Below are 15,971 nucleotides of genomic sequence, written 5' to 3' on the forward strand. Positions count from 1 at the left end.
ATACTGACATTCTAAATTGTAAATGTTCAGTAGGGCATTTTTCTTGCGAAGTAACTGCCAAGATATCAATTATCAGGGGTGTGTATGCATCTGCAGAATAATATTTATACTTAATAGCATCTACTGGTATCTGCCAAGTATTCAAGGGCGTGTAAATCAGTTTATGCTGCATACATGCTCCAATAAAATTATCACTAGCGATGAGTTTAATTCGGATTTGACTTTAGTACTTTGATCAGTCTGGCCTTCAGTTTGACCATCTGCAGATGAGGGAACCACATTCATGATAGGAGTGCTGTATTTGAAGGTTTTTACTCTGGCAGTGAGAATGTCCTAAGAGAATGACTATAGCAGCTGTATACGTACGCTCAGCCATGCATCCCACTGTTTTAGTGAATATCGGAAGCAATCAGAATAAAATATTAATGTGTTTACAAACCTGATGCGTGGCAGAAATTATTTATTAAGCCTGTGTTCAACTGATAGGTAAATAGGACACCTTTTTCCATAGGAACCTGTTCTTCTATGGAACTAAGGACTATGTCAGTGGTCTTTTAAGTAGCCATTACAGACTTACAATTACTTTAATTAAAACAAGTTTGATTGTTTAAGTATCGATTCATGTAGAATCCTCTGGAAATGACACTCTGTATGGGAATTGCAGTCATGCATATCCCCACCTTAATCTTCCAGGATGCCTTCCTCTTTTTGGCACACCTACCACTTGCTAAGAACAGAACATATTGCAGTGCACCTTTTGCTGACTGGGGTGACCCATACTGAAATGCTAATGAGGGGTTGATAGTTGGAACGCTGCATCCTATTTAATGAGACGTGGTTATAAATAGCAGCATAATTAATCTCTTGGTGCTATATGCCCATCTTGGTGAATTTTCACATCAGAGCCAGTAATTGCAGCACACATAATAAAATACACAAGGGGAAGATATATTTAATTTGGGTCACAGTGCAATTAAATTCTTCATTTTACACTTAAATTGCAGTTTTATACCCATGATGTTTTAAACATATTTATGGATAGCACATAAATATTCTTCTGAATTTGTGATCTAGTTTTGGCCCAGGTGTGTCATATTCAAATGTAATTTCTCTGCAGTGCAGGACCCTACTGTCCAGTGTCTGTGAGTTACCATGGAGTATCTGTTGTGGTAATTTCTTTATGCATCATACAGTAGGTGATATATTTTTAAATATCAGAGACTAAGGACATCCTAGGGTTCACTTCGGGTAGTTAAAGGGAACTATAAAAAAGACATGCTGTACTTTCCTAATAAGAGGGAATCCTCTGGATCCTATAGAGGCTCCCCACCAGGACCCTGTGAAACATCAGGGTCCCGCTCCTATTCAGGTGCCGCCATGCCTGCACAGTGGCACAGAGCCACTTGTGCCTGAAGAGGAGCGTGGCCCCAATCTTCTTACCAACAAGCCATGCTCCACAACAGTGGAGGATGGCATGGGAAAAGAAAAAAAACATATCGTGCTTTTCTTCTGGCGGACTCAAAGCTCCAGAGCTGCAGCCACTTAGAGAGTTACTGAGGCCTAAAAAAAAAAGTTTAACTTTCCCTGGGCTTCTTGCAGACCCCTTCAGTCATCCTGTGCCCGCGTTGTCCTTTCGTGACTGCCTGAAAGCTGGCCAGTTGGAGGCTACTGCGCATGCACGGCCCCAAGTCTCGCGGACAGTGATCATGCTCCTATTTGCAGGGATCATTATGCGCAGTAGCGATTTTCCCATACTGTACATGCGCAGAACGCTGCCATGCAGGAGAAGGTGACGAGGCGTGTGGCTGGCTAGCTTTCGGGAGGGGGGGTCACCACTGCTGGCCGGGAGGTCATGGAAGTACGGCATGGGCACAGGATGACTGCAGGGGGCTGCAAGAAGCCCCAGGTAAGTTTTTAAAGGTAACCTAAACTAAGAGGGATATGGATTTTTCTTTTAAACAATACCAGTTGCCTGGCAGTCCTGCTAATCTGTAATGGACTTTCATGTTGCCATGTGGATCGTACACTATGTGCGTTGCGTCAAAACTGACAGCGCAGCACATAGTGTGAATGAACCCTAAGGCTACAGTAGTGGCCAAATCGCACACCTGAAACAAGCATGCAGCTAATCCAGTCTGACTTCAGTCAGAGCACCTGATCTGCATGCTTGTTAAAGGGCTGTGGCTAAAGCTATTAGTGACACAGGATTAGCAGGAGAGTCAGGCAACTAGTATTACTTTAACCTCCTGGGCGTTACGGACAAGCTCAGCTCATCCAGTAACGCCGCAGTATATTGCTCAGGCCCTGGTGGGCCGATTTGCATAATTTTTTTTTTCTGATCGCTTCCGCTGCTACCCGCCGCGACAGAGGGCCTCGCAGACCCCTTGCGCAGCCTGGCCAATCACTGCCAGGCTGCGCTATGGGGTGGATCGGGACTCCCCCTGACGTCGATGACGTCATTTCGATCGTCGCCATGGCCACGGGGGAAGCCCATACAGGAAATCCCGTTCAGAATGGGATTTCCTGTTGGGTATTTGCGCCGGCGGCGATCGGAGGGGTGGGTGGGATAGTGAAGGGAGGGGGGAAGCCTGTAGCTAGCGCTAGGCTAGCTACATGTAAAAAAAAAAACAAAAACCTATAAAAAAAAACCCTCCCACGGCCGTGCGCCGCAATTAATCGGAACGCCAGGGAGGTTAAAAGGAAAAATCCATATCCTTCTCAGTTTCAGTTCCCTTTTTAAGCTGCTTTTTTTTTTAACATTAAAAATATAAGTCTGACACGCGCTAACAATATATATCTTCTTTATTCAAATAAAAGATAATTAAAAAATGAGTAAAATATCCCCAATCCACTCATCCATTCCACACCACCTCTACATACACACCATAGAAGGGCCCTTCTGAAAAAATGATATATTATATTTTTAATTTTTAGCACAAAACACTGAGGGTTTGAGGGATCCCTCTGTCTCACACGTTGCTTAATTGATAGGGAATCCCCTCTAGCGCATGGTAAGTAATAATTTTTTTAACATTAGATTTCCTTTAACCACTTCAGGACCACAGTCTTTTCGCCCCTTAAGGACCAGAGCCTTTTTCTCCATTCAGACCACTGCAGCTTTCACGGTTTATTGCTCGGTCATACAACCTACCACCTAAATGAATTTTACCTCCTTTTCTTGTCACTAATACAGCTTTCTTTTGATGCTATTTGATTGCTGCTGCGAGTTTTACTTTTTATTATATTCATCAAAAAAGACATGAATTTTGTCAAAAAAATGACTTTTTTAACTTTCTGTGCTGACATTTTTCAAATAAAGTAAAATTTCCTATACATTTGAGCGCGAAAGTTATTCTGCTACATGTCTTTGATAAAAAAAAAAACATTCAGTGTATATTTATTGGATTGGGTAAAAGTTATAGCGTTTACAAACTATGGTGCCAAAAGTGAATTTTCCCATTTTCAAGCATCTCTGACTTTTCTGCGCACCTGTCATGTTTCATGAGGGGCTAAAATTCCAGGATAGTACAAATACCCCCCAAATGACCCCATTTTGGAAAGAAGACATCCCAAAGTATTCAGTTAGAGGCATGGTGAGTTCATAGAAGATTTTATTTTTTGTCACAAGTTAGCGGAAAATGACAGTTTGTGACAAAAAAAAAAAAAAAAGTTTCCATTTCTTCTAACTTGCGACAAAAAAAAATGAAATCTGCCACAGACTCACTATGCTCCTCTCTGAATACCTTGAAGTGTCTACTTTCCAGAATGGGGTCATTTGTGGGGTGTGTTTACTGTCCTGGCATTTGGGGGGTGCCTAATTGTAAGCACCCCTGTAAAGCCTAAAGATGCTCATTGGACTTTGGGCCCCTTAGCGCAGTTAGGCCGCAAAAAAGTGCCACACATGTGGTATTGCCGTACTCAGGAAAAGTAGTATAATGTGTTTTGGGGTGTATTTTTACACATACACATGCTGGGTGGGAGAAATATCTCCGTAAATGACAATTTTTTTATTTTTTTTACACACAATTGTCTATTTATAGAGATATTTCTCCCACTCAGCATGGGTATGTGGAAAAATACACCCCAAAACACATTATACTACTTCTCCTGAGTACGGCGATACCACATGTGTGGCACTTTTTTGCACCCTAACTGCGCTAAGGGGCCCAAAGTCCAATGAGTACCTTTAGGATTTCACAGGTCATTTTGAGAAATTTCGTTTCAAGACTACTCCTCACGGTTTAGGGCCCCTAAAATGCCAGGACAGTATAGGAACCCCACAAATTACCCCATTTTAGAAAGAAGACACCCCAAGGTATTCCGTTAGATGTATGGTGAGTTCATAGAAGATTTTTTTTTTTTGTCACAAGTTAGCGGAAATTGATTTTAATTGTTTTTTTTCACAAAGTGTCATTTTCCGCTAACTTGTGACAAAAAATAAAATCTTCTATGAACTCGCCATTCTCCTAACGGAATACCTTGGGGTGTCTTCTTTCTAAAATGGAGTCATTTGTGGGGTTCCTATACTGCCCTGGTATTTTAGGGGCCCTAAACCGTGAGGAGTAGTCTTGAAACCAAATGTGGCAAAATGACCTGTGAAATCCTAAAGGTACTCATTGGACTTTGGGCCCCTTAGCGCACTTAGGGTGCAAAAAAGTGCCACACATGTGGTACCGCCGTACTCAGGAGAAGTAGTATAATGTGTTTTGGGGTGTATTTTTACACATACCCATGCTGGGTGGGAGAAATATCTCTGTAAATGACAATTATTTGATTTTTTTTACACACAATTGTCCATTTACAGAGAGATTTCTCCCACCCAGCATGGGTATGTATAAAAATACACCCCAAAACACATTATACTACTTCTTCTGAGTACGGCGATACCACATGTGTGACACTTTTTTGCAACCTAGGTGCGCTAAGGGGCCTAACGTCCTATTCACAGGTCATTTTGAGGCATTTGGATTCTAGACTACTCCTCACGGTTTAGGGCCCCTAAAATGCCAGGGCAGTATAGGAACCCCACAAGTGACCCCATTTTAGAAAGAAGACACCCCAAGGTATTCTGTTAGGAGTATGGTGAGTTCATAGAAGATTTTTTTTTTGTCACAAGTTAGCGGAAAATGACACTTTGTGAAAAAAAAAAACAATACATATCAATTTCCGCTAACTTGTGACAAAAAATAAAATCTTCTATGAACTCATCATACACCTAAAAGAATACCTTGGGGTGTCTTCTTTCTAAAATGGGGTCACTTGTGGGGTTCCTATACTGCCCTGGCATTTTAGGGGCCCTAAACCGTGAGGAGTAGTCTTGAACCCAAATGTCTCAAAATGACCTGTGAAATCCTAAAGGTACTCATTGGACTTTGGGCCCCTTAGCACAGTTAGGCTGCAAAAAAGTGTCACACATGTGGTATCGCCGTACTCAGAAGAAGTAGTATAATGTGTTTTGTGGTGTATTTTTACATATAACCATGCTGGGTGGGAGAAATATCTCTGTAAATGACACATTTTTTTATTTGTTTTACACACAATTGTCCATTTACAGAGAGATTTCTCCCACCCAGCATGGGTATGTGTAAAAATACACCACAAAACACATTATACTACTTCTCCTGAGTATGGCGATACCACATGTGTGACACTTTTTTGCAGCCTAGGTGCGCTAAGGGGCCCAACGTCCTATTCACAGGTCATTTTGAGGCATTTGTTTTCTAGACTACTCCTCACGGTTTAGGGCCCCTAAAATGCCAGGGCAGTATAGGAACCCCACAAGTGACTCCATTTTAGAAAGAAGACACCCCAAGGTATTCCGTTAGGGGTATGGTGAGTTCATAGAAGATTTTATTTTTTCTCACAAGTTAGTGAAAAATGACACTTTGTGAAAAAAACAATAACAATCCAATTTCCGCTAACTTTTGACAAAAAATAAAATATTCTATGAACCCATCATACACCTAACAGAATACCTTGGGGTGTCTTCTTTCTAAAATGGGGTCACTTGTGGGGTTCCTATACTGCCCTGGCATTTTACGGGCCCAAAACTGTGAGTAGTCTGGAAACCAAATTTCTCAAAATGACTGTTCAGGGGTATAAGCATCTGCAAATTTTGATGACAGGTGGTCTATGAGGGGGCAAATTTTGTGGAATCGGTCATAAGCAGGGTGGCCTCTTAGATGACAGGATGTATTGGGCCTGATCTGATGGATAGGAGTGCTAGGGGGGTGACAGGAGGTGATTGATGGGTGTCTCAGGGGGCGGTTAGAGGGGAAAATAGATGCAATCAATGCACTGGGGAGGTGATCGGAAGGGGGTCTGAGGGGGATCTGAGGGTTTGGCCGAGTGATCAGGAGCCCACACGGGGCAAATTAGGGCCTGATCTGATGGGTAGGTGTGCTAGGGGGTGACAGGAGGTGATTGATGGGTGTCTCAAGGTGTGATTAGAGGGGGGAAATAGATGCAAGCAATGCACTGGCGAGGTGATCAGGGCTGGGGTCTGAGGGCGTTCTGAGGTGTGGGCGGGTGATTGGGTGCCCGCAAGGGGCAGATTAGGGTCTAATCTGATGGGTAACAGTGACAGGTGGTGATAGGGGGTGATTGATGGGTAATTAGTGGGTGTTTAGAGGAGAGAATAGATGTAAACAATGGATTTGGGAGGTGATCTGATGTCGGATCTGCGGGCGATCTATTGGTGTGGGTGGGTGATCAGATTGCCCGCAAGGGGCAGGTTAGGGGCTGATTGATGGGTGGCAGTGACAGGGGGTGATTGATGGGTGGCAGTGACAGGGGGTGATTGATGGGTGATTGACAGGTGATCAGTGGGTTATTACCCGGAATAACAGATGTAAATATTGCACGGGCGAATTGATAAGGGGGGGGTCTGAGGGCAATCTGAGCGTGTGGGCAGGTGATTGGGTGCCCGCAAGGGGCAGATTAGGGTCTAATCTGATGGGTAACAGTGACAGGTGGTGATAGGGGGTGATTGATGGGTAATTAGTGGGTGTTTAGAGGAGAGAATAGATGTAAACAATGGATTTGGGAGGTGATCTGATGTCGGATCTGCGGGCGATCTATTGGTGTGGGGGGGTGATCAGATTGCCCGCAAGGGGCAGGTTAGGGGCTGATTGATGGGTGGCAGTGACAGGGGGTGATTGATGGGTGGCAGTGACAGGGGGTGATTGATGGGTGATTGACAGGTGATCAGTGGGTTATTACCCGGAATAACAGATGTAAATATTGCACGGGCGAATTGATAAGGGGGGGGTCTGAGGGCAATCTGAGCGTGTGGGCAGGTGATTGGGTGCCCGCAAGGGGCAGATTAGGGTCTAATCTGATGGGTAACAGTGACAGGTGGTGATAGGGGGTGATTGATGGGTAATTAGTGGGTGTTTAGAGGAGAGAATAGATGTAAACAATGGATTTGGGAGGTGATCTGATGTCGGATCTGCGGGCGATCTATTGGTGTGGGGGGGTGATCAGATTGCCCGCAAGGGGCAGGTTAGGGGCTGATTGATGGGTGGCAGTGACAGGGGGTGATTGATGGGTGGCAGTGACAGGGGGTGATTGATGGGTGATTGACAGGTGATCAGTGGGTTATTACCCGGAATAACAGATGTAAATATTGCACGGGCGAATTGATAAGGGGGGGGTCTGAGGGCAATCTGAGCGTGTGGGCAGGTGATTGGGTGCCCGCAAGGGGCAGATTAGGGTCTAATCTGATGGGTAACAGTGACAGGTGGTGATAGGGGGTGATTGATGGGTAATTAGTGGGTGTTTAGAGGAGAGAATAGATGTAAACAATGGATTTGGGAGGTGATCTGATGTCGGATCTGCGGGCGATCTATTGGTGTGGGGGGGTGATCAGATTGCCCGCAAGGGGCAGATCAGGGGCTGATTGATGGGTGGCAGTGACAGGGGGTGATTGACGGGTGATTGACAGGTGATTGACAGGTGATTGACAGGTGATCAGGGGGGATAGATGCATACAGTACACGGGGGGGGGGGTCTGGGGGGGGTCTGGGGAGAATCTGAGGGGTGGGGGGGTGATCAGGAGGGAGTAGGGGGCAGATTAGGGACTTAAAAAAAAAATAGCGTTGACAGATAGTGACAGGGAGTGATTGATGGGTGATTAGGAGGGTGACTGGGTGCAAACAGTGGTCTGGGGGGTGGGCAGGGGGGGGTCTGAGGGGTGCTGTGGGCGATCAGGGGGCAGGGGGGGGGGAAATCAGTGTGTTTGGTGCAGACTAGGGTGGCTGCAGCCTGCCCTGGTGGTCCCTCGGACACTGGGACCACCAGGGCAGGAGGCAGCCAGTATAATAGGCTTTGTATACATTACAAAGCCTATTATACACTGTTGCAGCGGCGATCCGGATGCCAGTAACCCGCCGGCGCTTCCGAACGGCCGGCGGGTTACGGCGAACGGGGGGCGGAGCCAGTCCCCGGCGGCTGATCGCGTCACGAATGACGCGATCGCCGCATAGCCACTCCCGCAGCCGCCCCCGCCGATGGGCGTATTGCGGTCGTTTGGGCCCGGACTTTGCCGCCGCCCATCGGCTGGGGGCGGTCGTTAAGTGGTTAAAGTGAACCCAAGGTGAAAATAAACTGATGAGATAAACAATTGGATCTGTCCTCCTACGCCTAAAAATTACTTTTTCTTTTTTTAAGATACCCTTTTTTTTTTGGACTATAAGACGCACCTAGGTTTAGAGGGCAAACATCAGAAAAAAAAACTGGTGCATCCATAGTGCAGGGGCGTCTTATGAACCTTTTCCGCCAAACTACCTATTCTACACTATATAATAAATATATCGTCACCAAGGGACAACGGAACCGCCGCCGAGAAGAACAACGTCCAAAAGATCAAAGGTCAGCGCAGGTTTAGAAAGTCATTATATGTAGGGAATGGTAAATTCTCCACCACAATATATCAAATGCTCAGAGGTAGGTATCCGCCAAACATCAAAACTAGAAAAGGCTTACCAGCTCCCAACAACCCACACTATAAGGTTGCAAAATGGCTCCGGTCACAGACAACGTCCAGGGAACATCAGACGTCGTGAAGCTCCAGTGGACATCCGTATGGAGGTAAAGTTTCAGGAATTTATATAGGAAAACAAAAACGGCAATGTCTAAGCTTAACCCGTTTATTTAGATAAAATCTCTTTAACCACTTCCGGATACCGGGTGGTTTTGCTGATCGGTGCTGCGTGGGCTCTCCAGCCCGCAGCACCGATCAGCTAGCAGCCAGGCCGATCAGACTTCCCCCCCCCTTTTTTCCCCACTAGGGGGATGTCCTGCTGGGGGGGTCTGATCGCCGCCGGCTGCTTGCGCTTGCGGGGGGGGCTCTCTTCAAAGCCCCCCTCCGCAGCGCTTCCTGGCCGCCTTCCCCTTCCCTCCCTCTACCTCCCCCTGTGAGCGGCGCAGGACGGAATTCCGTCCTGCGCCGGATAGGATAGGCTTCAGCCTATCAGGTGCCGGCGGTCCCCGGCCAATCAGAGGCTGGGGATCGCCGATCTCCGCCACGGCGCTGCTGCGCAGCAGCGCCGTATACATGTAAACACCGGGGAAGATCTTCCCCGTGTGTTTACATTTACCCTGCGAGCCACGATCGGAGGCTCGCAGGGTGTTCACGGAGACACCCTCCGTGAACTGACATGGAACGGCCGCTCATACGAGCGGCCGTTTCCATGCAATCCACTTCAGGATTCAGGGGCGTAGTTAAGCGTACGCCGAATCCTGAAGTGGTTAAAAGGCAGTAGATATAAAAACAATAACTCACATACGGGGCCCATAAACAGGGAACCCCGGAAGATTAGCGCGCATGTAATGGTCAATCGTAGATCAATCGATAATGGTGCTGCCTGTTACCTTCCCGACCGGTTTTGCAGTCTTGCGTCATCAGGGGAGAAAAGGCAAACAGGTGGCAGGTACCAAATTTATAGCTTTTAGTCTAGAAAGAAAGGGTGGGGTGAAAGAAAACTTCCTCAGAAGGGCATCACTAATCAAAGTAGGAAAGAGTCACCCAAATGTGTAAATAAAGTGAAAAACAGAACAATATGTAAATAGCATATTAATAGCAAAGAATGGTGTAGAAATATATAATGATATCAGTAGTATAAACAAGATTACAAACAAACAACACCTAGACTTTTGAAGATCAATAGGCAGCTTGATTATTCTAGTCTGCACAGGGAGCAGAGCAGGGGGGGGGGGAGGGAGGGAATATTGGAACATACACTTCCTCTCTACACACAATAAGGAAGTGTATTGGGACATACAGGCACCCCTGCATATCAGCAGAAGAGGCATATAGAACACACAAAAAAATATTCATTCCACACAGTGGTAAAATAGTGCAATGGTCAAGGGCTCAGACTACGACACAGGAGACCCGGGTTCAACTCCCGGCTCCTCCAGCCCAAAAAACCACACCCGTCAAGCAAGGGACTCTTGAAGACAAGGGGAGAGTCACATGGGGCACAAAAAGAACCCCCAATTTTAAGGGGGGGAAAATAAAGTAAAAGCGCTAAGTGCTAACTAATATTAATTTATATAAAAAATATCGACATTCTAAACCTCATAAACAAAAGTGTGTATGATGTATAGATGTGACTAGAGCTACGCAAGTCACAGAGGGTGAAAAGTGCAAATAAAATAAAATGCGTCTTAAACATCGCAAAGGAAAAACAAGTGTTTCTATCTGGATGGCTCTAGGGAGCAAGCTAGTGACAACAGGACAAGTAGGATGAAGTAAAGAGTACATGTGATAATGAGAATGGTGTAAAGTAACCCACATATTAAATAGCCAGGGTGACTCGGGAGATTAAAATTATGTATATAATAAATTTAGCATAAAAATCTGTACGTAGCGATGATTCGACCAGTACATGAGCACCATTACAGATAATAACAATAGATACATAAATAAAGAATAAAAAATAAAAAGTTGCTAAGAATCATTAATAAAACAATTAACGTCTAATTCAATATTCAACCCTGCAGGGCATGATGTGCGAAGTTTAAAAATCCATTTCGTTTCAAGTCTGGAGACCTCCCTCTCTAGGTTTTGACCTCTCCAATTAATCCGAATACCGTCAATGACGCAGTATTTCAAAAGTGCAGGATTTCTATCGTGTTGTGCTGCAAAGTGTTTGGAGACGGAATGTCCCCGAAAACCTTTACCAATCATATATATGTTCCCCTAGTCTTTCTTTAAAGAGAACCCGAGGTGGGTTTGAAGAATATTATCCGCATACAGAGGCTGGATCTGCCTATACAGCCCAGCCTCTGTTGCTATCCCAAACCCCCCTAAGGTCCCCCTGCACTCTGCAATCCCTCATAAATCACAGCCACGCTGCTGACAAACAGCTTGTCAAAGCTGGCTGTGTTTATCTCTATAGTGTCAGTCTGCTGCTCTTCCCGCCTCCTGCAGAACTCCTATCCCCGCCTGCCTCCCTTCCCTCCCTGCTGATTGGAGGGAAGGGACGGGGGCAGGGACCGGAGCTATGCAGGAGGCGGGGGAGCAGCTGAGACTGACACTACAGATGTAAACACAGCCTCACAGCATGGCTGTGATTTATGAGGGATTGCAGAGTGCAGGGTGACCTTAGTGGGGTTTGGGATAGCAACAGAGGCTGGGCTGTATAGGCAGATCCAGCCTCTGTATGCCGATAACATTCTTTAAACCCACCTCGGGTTCTCTTTAAAAGGTCTGGTAGTTCTACCAACATATTTTAACCCGCAAGGGCATTCCAGTAAATAAACTACAAAGGTGCTATCGTTACACTAACCCCTGCTGCTCTCCCAATCACAGTTACACTACACTCTCTACACTCACAGCTATACTCTACACTCACAGCTACACTACACTCTACAATCACACAGCTACACTACACTCTCTACACTCACAGCTACAATACACTCACAGCTGCAATACACTCTCTACACTCACAGCTACACTCTACACTCACAGCTACACTACACTCTACAATCACACAGCTACACTACACTCTCTACACTCACAGCTAAAATACACTCACAGCTGCAATACACTCTCTACACTCACAAGTACAAGTACTCCTGCAGTCACACAGCTACACTACAATCACAGCTACACTACACTCTGCAATCACACAGCTACACTACAATCACAGCTACACTCCACTCTCTACAATCACACAGCTACACTACAATCACAGGTACACTGGAGCCCCTCTCACCTTCTCAAATATCCAGTGGCATGCTTCATCCATCAAGCACTTCAATGCAGAGGGGGATGCGGCAGCTATCATGGCTCCAGCGCTGGTGCTCACTTGAAGAGCTGGGGACATCGCCGGCAGCATCACGTGACCCCCGAACACCCGACACAGCATCTCTTCTAACGAGCCCCGGGTTCTCACCGCTCACAGGATGGAGGAGGAGCGGTGGCAGCTGAATGACACCCGGTCATTGAAAACTGGGGAGCCCGCTCATGCCGCCTGGGTGGAGTCCTCCAGCGCTGGTCATGTGACCTGCTCACTTGAAGAGCTGCGACATCACCGCCAGAGTCACGTGACCCCCGAACACCCGGAGCCCTCGGATCTTCCGCTTGCAGGATGGAGGAGGAGCTGCGGAAGCTGAATGACATTCAAAATCTGGGTAGCCCGAACATGCCGCCAGGGGTGAGTCCTCAGAGGGCGCAGAGGGGAGGCACACATGCCGAGGGAGTAGAGCGGAACGTGTAGCTAGCCGGAGGGGACCCGCACTTGCCACCAGAGGTGACCCGCACATGCAGCCTGCCTGAGGGGACCCGATCATGCCACCAGATGGGACCCGCACATGCCGCCTGAGTGAGGGTACCCGCACATGCCACCGAAGGAGACCCGATCATGCCACCAGTGGGGAGAGCTGCAGGGGAGGCGCACATACAGCGGGAGGGGAGCCTTACATATGTAAGCGCTGTGTGTGGGGAGGGGGGATACCGTATATTCGGACTATGACGCAGTGACTTTTTCCCCCCATTTTGGAGGGAGAAAAAGAGCGTCTTATAGTCCGAAAAATACGGTATATCTCATGGTTTTATTCTATGCATTAGCATTTACAAAGCAGAATGTTTTATAGTCTTTGCTCAATTGCTGTGTCTCAAGCATCCAATAGCAAAAATACATGAATTCTTGACCTTTTTATCCTTCCCTTTGCAGTCAGAAGCCTAGTTATCTGCTTAGGAAAGTGTTTTATAGCTGTAATTTGTTATCAGTGAGCTGACTGGAGAAAAACTGTCAGTTGCATAGCTGAATATTACTTTTAGGCAGGGAAAAAAAGTGGCACAGCATAGGTGTCTGTATGCCTGCCACTGTATATACACGTCTATCTCATCATGTTACATTTCAGGTACACTTTAACGTGGGTAACCAGAATCATTAGGGAGGCTTGCCCAAAGATGCCTTACTGTTTTACATACTGGCTTTAGTGTTCTACCCTGAAATGTTTTTCCAGCAGGGTGGCATGAAAAAGTAGCCAGGTGGGGAGCAACGGGTGAATGCAGGGCTGGGCGATTCTCTATGCAGCTCTGCTTATTGCATAGGTGGAGGTGAGCTGATAACAGCCGGGTGCTCACCAAAATTAGCACCTGGTAAAAGAGCCTGGGGAGAACACTGGGCTTGAGGCGGTATTTGAACTCGTGTGAAAGTGCTCAAATCCCATATTAAAGGCAGTAGCTTTACCAATAAGCTTTCCAGCCTGTGTGTTATCTGAAGCCTGTCCAGCCTTCATAGGAGCCAGAGCCTTCCCTCTTTTTTCGTAATTATGTATTTTTTTAACCCGAGGTTCGCCTCTGGTACACTTCAAGAGCACTCAGATAAATAATGGCTGGTATATCTGTATCTCAAGCTGGTTAGGTTTTAACTCCCACTTTTTTGCCTCTTTTTGCCAAGATGGACACATTTACTGTCTTCATAGATTAACGCATTTTCGAAATACAGAAGAGTATTCAAGAAGCACTGTGTTATCACTTTGAGCATAAGTTCACGCCACGTGCATTGCATTGTACACACCTTCTATCACAGCACACGCTCTGGATGTTAAAGCAGTTCCGAGATGAAAAACTAACTATAGCAAGTAACTTGTCTATATATCTTATCTAAAGTTTAGATGGTTTTACACAGTAAATCTAGCTGCAAACAGCTCGAACAGTATATGATTATTTCGTCCTGTGATCAAATAAGCAGCCATATTCTGCTTGTCATAATTACACAGGCAAGCTGCTCTGTATCTCCAGCCCTCAGCCTGTGAAAACGTCACTACCCTCTCCTCCCGTCTCTGCCCCCTTACCTCTGAAATATCAGCAGCTCCCGGTTACTTCCTCCTTCAAGAAAAGCTTCCTCCTCCCCAGACTGAGCTCCCATGAGCACTTGCTACATGGGACTCAGAATGCTTAGGTGCTGGAGGAGCTGTGGGCGCAGCGTGTTTAGTTTATAGGGAATTAGGGCATTAAAACAAAACAAAAAAATAAGTATTTGGCTTGAATATAACATATAAAGTATATGTAAGGGGCACAATTATGAAATGTGTAAAAGTTTATCTTGGATCCACTTTAAAGAAGAACTGGAGTCAATATAACGAATACAATTTTTTAATTTATAAATTTAGTCAGTGTTTGCTCACTGTAAAATCTTTCCTCTCCCTGATTTACTTTCTGAAATTCCTCACAGGCGGCAACCTCTTTAGTACTAGCAGGTGATCTATAGGGAATGTCCGTGTACTGAGAGTTCTATAGTCAGTAAAAATAATACTGCATAACAAACAGCCTAGGCTTAAGCCTGGTACACATATCCAGTTTTGATTGGCCAATGACTGACACATTTTATCATCTCCATGTAGCGTTTAGGCCAACATAATGTGAATACTCTGAACAGATTGTAAGGGTAAGCACTCATATTACATAGAAGTGGTAAAATTGGCCAATCAAAATTGGATGTGTGTACTAGGCTTTAACCACAGTGGGTGGGCGTGGCGACATACGCTATACAGCCATAATAAGTGTTTCTGATGCTGAAACCAGAATATTTAATGCAAAAGTGGGTATTCTCAATAATTGACTGCATTCTTCTATATGTCATTCCGGTTCCTTTTTAAAGCACGAACATTATATTCATAGCATGAGCAATTGCTATAATTGCTATGTAACATATAGGTTTTTCGCATGTGTTATCCAGAACTGGACAGGATAACGTGGCCCATTACAACACAGAGATGTGAACATGCTCATGCGATTGTAAGGGCCAAAGGTCACATCAGCAATACCTTTGGGCGACGTTCACAGTGGTGTGTTGTTGTGTAACGGTCACTTTGTAACATGGCTCACTGCAATGCACCACCTAGGCGATGCTCACAGTGTGGCAAGTGCGTTGCAGTATAATGGGTTGCAGTATGGTAATACAGTGCTTTACTGGTAAATGCCCATGTTAACAGAAGTGAAGCAACTTTTCATTGACTGTATGCTTCACTGTACCCGATGCAATGCAAGCATAGTGTGCTGTGCTGCTGTCACAGGGAAGCAATGGGTGTGAACTCGCCCTGGGCTAGCTTTCTTTTACTGGTACTTGAAATATACCAGTATTTTCCTTTGTGTTTAGCAGTGTACGGTTTGCTTGACTTTTACTGAATGACATCCTTTTTACTCATTAAATGGTAAGATTACATTTGAGAGGTATTTGACATTCAATTTGAAGAGACTGATTTTAAATTCTTTTTCCTTTTCCCCAGAGCACTATATAGATATGCATTGCTTCTGCTCCACCACCAAGGTCCTTTTACTCCCAAGGTCACAATGCTTTCTGTGATTTAAGATCTGGGAGCGCTGTCCTTGATTTCTGCTTTATGCATCCTCCAGCAGCATTTTCAAAAGACAAATGCTTGCGGTATCAAATATTCACAAGTAAGGGCTGGTTCACACTACAAGAGCTTTTCTAAGTGCTTTGTGATTTTAA

At 45.6% G+C, this 15,971-nt stretch overlaps 1 protein-coding gene across 1 annotated transcript in view; it reads left to right on the forward strand.

The window, feature by feature from the left end:
* NPTN (neuroplastin) overlaps positions 1–15,971 on the forward strand; it is a 102,823-nt gene that overhangs the window by 1,160 nt on the left and 85,692 nt on the right. The window lies entirely within an intron of this gene.

This window comes from Hyperolius riggenbachi, chromosome 3, assembly GCF_040937935.1.
Source record: "Hyperolius riggenbachi isolate aHypRig1 chromosome 3, aHypRig1.pri, whole genome shotgun sequence".
NCBI classification, from domain to species: Eukaryota; Metazoa; Chordata; class Amphibia; order Anura; family Hyperoliidae; genus Hyperolius; species Hyperolius riggenbachi.